We start from the raw sequence: 10,189 nt of genomic DNA, 5'->3' as shown, positions 1-10,189 counted from the left end.
TTATTTGAAAAAATCTTGGATACTTGAGGGTCTTTATTTAATTCCATAATTCCTTATAATTCCTTGGGATCTCATAGGAAATTTCTTGGAATTTTATTCCTCTTAAAAATATTTATTTGGAATTTTCCAAATAAAATCCCTTAATTAGCCTAAATCAACCTTAAATTCTCTTATAAATTATCTAAGGGTAATTTGGTCATAAAACCAACTTTATAATTTCATATAACTCTCAAAGGATATTGTCCTCATTTTCCCTTAATTTTCCAAGGCTTGGAAATATTTTTCCTTATTTAAATTTTGACCAATTTTCCTTAATTAGTCAAATTTCCATGGTTGGCTTGGAAAATTACTGTAATTATTTTCCACCAAAATTTTCCTACTTCTTCTTATCATTTTAATCCTCAATAAAATTGAGAATATTTCTAATTATCATAATGCTGGATGTGTGACACCATCAACACCCCTAAACTCACCAACAACATCATTTTTCCCCACCTAGTCACTGACCTTTTTCGCGCTGCCAATGTCCCTGAGTACAATAATGATAGCTACTTTGAGCCAGCCCCTTTGTTTTGATATGACCGCCTTAAACAGCCTGTCATTGGACCACCTCCACCCATCCACCCTGTTTATGATGTTGGCGCAACGCATGCAACCGGTGCACCAACTCCTGAAGCTCAAGAAGAACAGGAAGATCCAGAAGCTCCTGAACCTGTCACCTTGGACACCTTGGCTAATGATATCAATGAGCTGGCAGACCATGTCCACCAGTTGCAAATCACCCTCCTTTGAGAGATGAAGAGGCAGAAGGACCGTGATGCTCTTTATGATCGAGACTAACGTTACCGCCGTCGTGTGGATGCTCTAATTGGTGACTGGTTGAACTTTATCCTACCTTTTGAAGAGGAAGACCCTCAGAGCGGAGTTGGGACATTTGGAACGGGCACTTCTGGTGTAGGACCATCTGGGTCTGGAGCGGATGATACTGGGACACAACAGTAGCTCTTTCTTTGTGTTTTGATTTGTTTCTTGTTCTTTTTGTTTCTTTTGAGTTGGTGTAGGTGGTTACTTGTTAAACTTTTTGGTATTTGCATTTCTGTGATACATTGGATGTTATTTAACTGTTTGGCTACTGATGGCCTTTTCATTTTGTTGTTACTCTTACATTGGTCCCCACTACTATTTTCCTTTTCCTCTTTATTTTGCATGCAACCTATCACCTTCTCCCTTCTTTTTGTGAATTCGATGTGTTGTGCTTCAATTTCAATTGGACTTCACAACTTCTGGTTCACTTTGTGATTGGTTTGTTGTGTACCGATTTAAACATTGAGGACAATGTTGTGTTTAAGTGTAGGGGAGGGACCTATTGTGGATTGTGGATTCTAGCAAATAATTCTCATGCATCCATGCATCTATTTGATTTTGAGGTGTTTTTAAACTGATAAATTGGTTTAATTGTGAATATTTTGAACTTAGTTTTCTGAAGAGTTGAAAATTGCACTGAATACTGCTCTCTGTCAACTTTTGCCGCGGTGAAGCCCCGTTTGTCAACGTTAATTTAGCTCTCGGCCATACTTCGCCGCGACGAAGCAGGCCCTCTATCTCCAGAATTTGCTCTCTGTGAGCTTTCACAGCGGTAACCCCCATTCTTTGCCGCGGCGACCCCAAAAAAAAACAAAAAAAAAAACTAATAAATAATAATAAATAATAATAAATGCTTTGCAATTTCAGTTGCTCTTCAGAAATTTTTCCTGGCTTAGATTCTTTATGCTCCTGTATCCTTTTGAAATTGATGGAAAGTTCAAATTGTACTTGTGCTTTTAGAAAACTTTCCATGTTTTAAATGAGGTTTGAACTTGGACTAGTTATTATCATGTTTTTGACAGATAGTAAATGATGATATGCTTTGAAATTAGGACTATGTGGTTTTTAACCCTTGAGATTGATTAATTGAGATTTTAGCCTTGTTGGAAGGATTTTTGGGCCTAAAGTTATTAAATTGAGTGAATCTGCTTATTTCATATTTCTCTAGAACTTGTTTTAATTCTTAATCGAAGCTTAGTGAATCAATTTTCGTAAAGATGATAGAGGCATTTGATTTCAAACCCTCACTTCCCAAACGCAAACCCAATCATTTTACCATTGTAAACCCCTTTGGACCTTCATCTTGAGTACATGCATGCAATTATTTTGTCATTATTGTATCCTACAAAAAAAAAAGAGAAAGAAAAGAAAAAGAAAAAGAAAAAGAGAACAAGCAAAGAAAAGAAAAGATAGAGATATAAAAATAATAAAAATAAAAATAAGTAGCTTCTCTCCTTATTTTTGTTTAGGTCAATTCTGTTTTAATAATTTGTATGCTTGTACTCGTTTCCGTTTTCATTCCCATTTTATTCATTTCATTTGACCTTCATTCAAATTCTGACCCCTAAAAGTCCTCTTGATTTGCAAAGTTTGCTTCCCATGGTGAAGAGGTAGAATTATTACAAGCCTATGGTAAAAATTGGATTGAGTAGACTTAGAGTGAAATAATCCCAAAACAAGTGAGTTAAGAGCGAAACACTTATATGTGAGATAGATCTCTTTTGATCAATCTTTGGGGTTAATTGTCCATTGTGCCCATTTTCTTAGCATATCGTTGTTTCACTGTTGTTAACTCCTGTGAGAATTTCTTACTAATCTTCTGCTTTCATCTTTAAGCATGGTAGTGTTTCTCTTTGTGCTGGTATCTCTTTGAATTATTTTTAAGCCTTGTCCAGGAGTACAAAGGTCTAAGTGTGGGGGAATTTGATTGAGCTCAAATTATTCTTATCTTTTGATTACATCATCCATGGTTTTGTTGCATTTTCTGGCTCTTTTGGCTATAATTGAGCTTATTTTAGATTAAGAGTACATGCATTGAGTTAGTGTCTTTTTGAGGGTAAAATCATCATAATTAGTTATTAATTGTATTCAATTAATTTCTAGGACAATTGATGCCTTAAATTGTTGGAGCCAAGGTTGAAGATTCAAAGCACACAGAGCAAAAGAGGAGCCTCTGCCATGGTTCGCCGCGGCAAACTCCTCGTATCAGCACATTCAGACCCGACCATTTTGGAAAAAATTGACTTGTCCACTTCCATGAACCGACCCATACACGTCATATTCGGGTTAGAAACCCTATTTTCAGTATGAATGAGGTCACACACTAACATCTAGCCACCATCCACGTTTTCTCTTCATCTTCTCACATCTCTCCCACCAGAACCCTAATCCCTCACCTTCCACTGTCATTTTCATCCATGGGCAATACTGAGTTAATTTCAATGGAGATGTTTCTACACACCATGAGTGGCTAAGCTTCCTCCAGCTCTTGAAGATGGATGATTGGCATGAGTTCTAAGAGCTTAAAAAAGGGAGGAGTTTTAGTCTCATCTTAGTTTTAGCTATGTATTTATGAATTCCTAGGTCTAGGATTTGTAAATTCTTAGTGAAAGACTTTGATTGATCTGTAATCATTAGTTGATGATTTACATTTGTAGTTGGATTGGTTAATGTTGAATTTCATACTTCAATATATGTAGTTACATATATGTTCTTTGTAGCTTTCTTGATTCTCTTCATCTTGCATAGTCATGTTTTGAAGATGAGTTGATTTTCTGTTGCATTGAACCATTTGTATTAATCATTCTTAATTACACATTAGGGAAGCTTAACAATGTTTTCATTAATGAGTTCATTAATGTAAGCATTGGACTCAATGAGTTATTGAGGTTGTTATCAAGAAAACCTAATGAATTTATAAAACTCCCACACCTTAAGAGAACTATGATTGCCAAGAATCCATTTTCAAGAGGTTTTACCAATTGATTCAGTACTTGATTTCCATCCATTTCATCTTAATCTCCCAAAAATCCAAAAATACATTTACACTCTATTGCATTTTATCTTAATTGCAAGTCTCAATGAAAACCCCTAACCTTTTCCAACTCAATTTGCATTAGCATGGCATTTAGTTAATCTAGGATCATAATTTTAGCTCCACAAGTGAAACGACCCGAGGTTGTGCCTATAGTACAATCCTTGGATTAATTTTGAAATTGGCCCCAAGGTGTAAGTAAGACAAGTCAAGGTGATTTTCAAATTGGTTGTTTTGATTATGTTAGACCTTGTGTTAAATTGAGGCTTGTGGGTTTTGTTTTTGTGTGATTGTCTGTGTTTTGTTGTTTTCTATGATTGTGCTTGTGTTTAGTCTTGTTTTATTGTGTGTTGGGTGTTTGAATGTGGTAGGTCCAGTTAGTGTTTGATAATTTTTCAAGGTAGGCCTTCTCTGTAATAAGCGCCGCCGAGTGTTTGATCAGAAGCCGCGATGCCTCGTCCTTTTTTAGTATCCTCTCTCTGTAATAGGCACCGCGGCCCCTGACTAATTCTGTCGCGGTACCTTCGTCCTTGTTCTTCAATGGCATCTCGGTAAAAACCGCTGCGGCGTTTGGACATAGAGACTGTAGTGCCCTTGTTTTAACCAGATTCTACGGTTCTGTAAAAGGTGCCGTGGTGCCTTCTCGCAATCTCTGGGCTCCTTCTTTGTGTTCCCCATTTTAACCTTCCTTATTTCTCTCAATACCCACTTTGCCCTTATGTATCTGGATGGTTTTTGGATTGGGTTTGTTGTTCTTAATTTTAAAACCCTAACCCTTTGGTCTTTTGACTCTCCCTACCAAATTCAAAACCCCCTTCCTGTTGTTTCAAATTTACTTTCCTTCAATCCAGACCTACCCCCAAACTCAGTCTCCCTCATCCTGAATTTCTCTCTCTGTCCATCGTCTTTCTCTCATCACCCTATTCTGACCAGGTCGCCATGCGGCCGATTCTGTTAGGCACGTAGCATCTCTTCTCCATTGTCGTTGGCCTCCGTCTCGTCTCCTCCCCTGTTTCTTCTCCTTTCCCATAGCTTCTCTGTTATTTCTCTGAGGTAAGTTCTGTCTTCTTTTTAGTTTATTTCTTTTATTTCCTTTAGTAAGTAGGGAAGTATGCTACTTGGGTTGTGCATTATGGTTTAGAATAATGTTTAGGTAGTTGACAGAGGGGAAGTTTGAGTATTTAAGTTAGATTGTGGTTAAAGTTAGGGTTTTTACCGAAAAGGTTTTCACAAGATCATTGCTTGAGAATTTTGTTGGCCCTTTTTGAAAGAGAAAATGTAGCCTGTGGCTTGAAACTTGTTTAGTATTCATGAAAATTTTCCAACTGGTTCTTCTACATTGCCCAAGTTTTATGGTAAAGGTGAAAACTTAATTTGCATTCTTGTTATTCTTGAGAAAATGAGTTGTTTGAATAGTAAAGCCTTTGTGTAACTCTGGGTGAATTGAGAATCCATGTGAATTGAGGTTCGGAAGGACTTAAGTAATAGTGAGAGTATGCTATTAGGATTGCTTGAGGTTTACTTTGACTTTTGATCTCATGCTTTGATTTAAGTTTGGGGGTGAGCTTTTCTTTTTTAGGTTAGTTTTGTTCTTTTTCTTTGTCGGTTGTTTTGGGGTTGTGGTATTGTTTGCTTAGTTTGTGTGTGGTGTGCTTTGCTTTCTCTTTACATGTAACAATCAAATGGCCCCCAGGAAGAAAGCTCGTACCACCTCCCCTGATCCCCTAATCAAGGAGCTTATTGAAAAGAGAGGGTTGCATCAAGAAAGGGAATTTCCTTACACCAACAAATTTGGGTTTTATAAAAAAGCAAGAAAGCTCAAATTCTTAAATCTGATTGGACCCAGAAGCGAGGGGAATGAGAAGCTGGTTAGGAAATTCTATATTAGGGTGGTAACAAATTTGAGTAATAGGATATTTATATGGTACCAGCTGTCCTTATTACTCCAGAGTGCATCAGAGATTACGATGAGCTTCCCGAGGTTGAAAAGTGCCAATATCAGTGGTATCTTAGCAATCAAAAGGAGATTCCTCTCAGTGCAATCTCAACGACACTCACCGGTTCTGATGAGTTGTGGGTGAGACCCAAGAGGGGCCAGGCTTATATTATGCGAAAGGACATGATACTTGAGGCCAGAATCTGGTTGTATATTGTCACAATGAACATTATGCCAACCACTCATCTCAGTAAAGCCCCACGAAATTTAGCACTTCTGATATATCTATTCATGATCAAAGCGACACTGAATGTAAGGAAATTGATTTTTGATGCCATATGGGATGCTAGTAGAGCCCACAACACCAATCTCGTAATGCCTCATCTCATCTCGGATATGTTAACTAAAGTAGAGGTAGAATGGAAAGAAAAAGATCAAAAGTTCAAGCTGGTTTCATTCACATTCAACTACTCCAATTTGGTTCCTAAATGAGAACAGCAAAGGATCACTGAAGCTATGTACGCTGAACAGTTTCTCGAGGAATATAGGAGGGAATAGGAAGCTCAAGCCAGTGCTAGTGTCGACCCTGCCACTCGAAGATTGGATCTCCTCCACGAGAAATTAGACAGAGAGATACGTCACAGGAGACGTAGACAGAGGCGCATGGAGGAACTGTTAGTCCAGATGGTGAGAAAACTGGATATTGACGCGCTGGATATGGAAGATACAAGCACTGAGGTAGAGTCACCAGGAGAGGAACATAAAGCTAGAACCTCTGGTGTTGGTATTGGTTTGGGAGATGATATGGCAGTCGATCCATTTACAGAGGGTGATGAGGATCAGTGGGGTCAACAGTCCGAGGAGGAGGATGACTAGTTGGGCTGTTTCTGCCGCTGTTGTTGCTTGTTTTGTTGCTTTTGTTTTTTTTTTGTGTTCTTGCACTTTCTTGGGTCTTGATTTATTTTGTGTGTTGTTATTTGCTTGTCTGGTTCAGCTGTCCTCATTACTCCAGAGTGCATCAAAGATTACTATGAGCTCCCGAGGTTGAAAAGCGCTAATATCAGTGGTATCTTAGCAATCAAAAGGAGATTCCTCTTAGTGCAATCTCAACGACACTCACCGGTTCTGATGAGTGTGGGTGAGACCCAAGAGGGGCCAGGCTTATATTATGCGAAGAAGACATGATACTTGAGGCCAGAATCTGGTTGTATATTGTCACAATGAACATTATGCCAACCACTCATCTCAGTGAAGCCCCACGGAATTTGGCACTTCTGATATATCTATTCATGATCAAAGCGACACTGAATGTAAGGAAATGATTTTTGATGCCATATGGGATGCTAGTAGAAGCCCACAACACCAATCTCGTAATGCCTCATCTCATCTCGGATATGTTAACTAAAGTAGAGGTAGAATGGAAAGAAAAAGATCAAAATTCAAGCTGGTTTCACCATTCAACTACTCCAATTTGGTTCCTAAATGAGAACCAACAAAGGATCACTGAAGCTATGTACGCTGAACAGTTTCTCGAGGAATATAGGAGGGAATAGGAAGCTCAAGCCAGTGCTAGTGTCGACCCTGCCACTCGAAGATTGGATCTCCTCCACGAGAAATTAGACAGAGAGATACGTCACAGGAGACGTAGACAGAGGCGCATGGAGGAACTGTTAGTCCAGATGGTGAGAAAACTGGATATTGACGCGCTGGATATGGAAGATACAAGCACTGAGGTAGAGTCACCAGGAGAGGAACATAAAGCTAGAACCTCTGGTGTGGTATTGGTTTGGGAGATGATATGGCAGTCGATCCATTTGTAGGGGTGATGAGGATCAGTGGGGTCAACAATCCGAGGAGGAGGATGACTAGTTGGGGCTGTTTCTGCCGCTGTTGTTGCTTGTTTTGTTGCTTTTTTTTTTTTTTTTTGTGTTCTTGCAATTTCTTGGGTCTTGATTTATTTTGTGTGTTGTTATTTGCTTGTCTGGTTTTGAAAAGGCTACTGATGGCCTGTTGGATTGATTGTGACTCTTGAACAGTATCTGTCATTGTTGATTATAATTGCGTTAACTATTGAGAATTGATTGAATATGTGGATCATTAATGGATCTTTTCATTGATTAATTTGTGGATACCAATAGTAATTATTAATTCCATGGTGGTTATCTGATAGCAATATTGTTGATAGTTGTGCATATGGCTATACTTGTACAGGAAGAAAAGCCAATTTTGACCTTTCATGCAGCGGATATATTGTTTTTGAATTCTGACTGCATGTCCTGATCTTTACTTACTCTTGTTGACAGTGAGGACACTTGTACAGGAAGAAAAGCCAAACATTTAACCTCATTTTTGTGTACATTTTTAGGTTCTTGCTTGTATCAAATAATTACTCAAACGGTATACTTTTTATCGGCCATAACATCATAAATTCCATATTAAGCTACCTCAAGGGTATTTTATCTTTTCTCTTCACAGAGAGCCTTAGAATATTATTTCCCATTTTCTGAGATTTTCTTGGAATTCTCTGTATACTCTTCTATTTTTACCCGTATTGGTCATAACTTTCTGAATTTATGGTTAGTCCCTGCTTGGACTTAACTTCATACAATCCTCTCTTTGATGTTTCTAACTTAACCCTTGGCCTGTATCTAGCCTCTTTTCTCTTTCTGGGCCTTCGAGACTTTACTGGAGCCTCTAACTTGATTATACTTGAGCCTCTGAAAACTTTTACTTTGCAGTTTAGTCCCTAAAACTGCTTTGACTTCCTTTCTCATCTTTGGGACTTCTGCTCAAAAGGGGTCTAGTAGCCTATCCAATTCAAGCTATTTCTGATACTTTTAGGTTCAAAAGTTGGGATGTTACAGTTAGCAAAGTCAAAGCCTCAAAGTTAGGGTTTTTCAAGAATCATTTTCCCTTTTTATTACCTTAGCTTGAAAATCTTAATCCCTTAACTTCCATTTTCCCACAAACCATTCATACCATCATATGTCATGCATCATAATACCTCCCAAAAGGTAGGAGCAACAAATATACAAGCATTGAACATAATATATATAATATTACATAAGTCTATTTAACTTAGAATTACATAACACATGAAAATGCATAACATTTTATGCAAGGTCCTTCTCAAGAATCCACATTCCTCCCTTTCTCCTTTGATGAGCCAAACCTTAGTAGTGTCAATTATATATAAAAAAGGGTGAGATTGTCACACCTTCTATTATATTGACTTAGGTTCCTCTCAAAATCATTTTAGATCATATTGGATGGTCTTGGGCTCACTTTTCACCATAAAAACGCTAAATTTCAGATTTTTACTGTTCATCGGGTAAAAATCTAGCTTTTCTGGCCCAACTTCGAAAATTCATAACTTACTATACAAAACTCCAATTGGGGTGATTCAAAATTATAATTAAATCTCCTTAAGTCCTCTTTCAAGCAAAAATAATCTCATTGTCCAATTCCTTACGAGAAAGCATCAGGTTTTGAGAAAAAGCAACACTGTCCATCTGCCAAAAACCCTGATTCCCAGATTCTGACCATTAACTTTGAAAAATCATTATAAATCGTATACTGGGCCATTTTTAACATATTAGCTATAAATTTGAAGATCAGGACGTTATCTTTCATCATACGAAATTTCATAATTAAATGCGTTCGGGAACATAACCAAAAAGTCACGTGAACCAGTCAGTGTCAGTGTGCTTCCAGCACTGTTAGTTTAATATTTCACGAATTTTTGTGGCTAAACCCCACAAATTAGCCTTCAATCTGCAGCTTTCCCTTGGAGGATTCAGGCCCTAAAATGTTACATTATTTTTGGGAGATGAGATTTTTTTGAAATCCCAGAGTAGCAAATTAACCAACTATTGCACCAAGCAAGCGTCATTATTATGCATGATCATATTAGCTACTATTAGTGAACTAACATGCTTATCATTTGGCAAAGTCAAACATGCAAAGGCCAAAGCAAGATACTACATAGAGCAGCCACATAACAATCAAGAAAGCTCAACCACAATAATAACATTTAACCATATAATAATCAATAATGCTAGTTAGTGGTAGTAGCTAGGTTTAACTTACTACCTTGCTCCAAAAGTCTTAGCTTTTCTTCCTTCTCCTCTTTCCCTTGACAAATATCAAACCCTAACCATGTAATCCATCAAAAAGGCAGCCATAATCATTATCCAACCATGAAAAAGCAAGACCATACATCAAAATGATTCTTGAACCAAGTTCCCTCCTTTGTTCACTACTTTTAGATTTGGTTCTTTTAACCCTAAAAATCACTTCTTGAGTTAACCCTGCATGGTTTTTCATGTAGATTTCAAATATATATGTAGATCTAG

Source organism: Neltuma alba, unplaced genomic scaffold (genome assembly GCF_004799145.2).
Source record: "Neltuma alba isolate B1F8T4 unplaced genomic scaffold, ASM479914v2 tig00000051_pilon, whole genome shotgun sequence".
In the NCBI taxonomy this organism is placed as follows: domain Eukaryota; kingdom Viridiplantae; phylum Streptophyta; class Magnoliopsida; order Fabales; family Fabaceae; genus Neltuma; species Neltuma alba.
The sequence above is the reverse complement of the archived record's forward strand: the minus strand, read 5'-3'. Positions refer to the sequence as shown.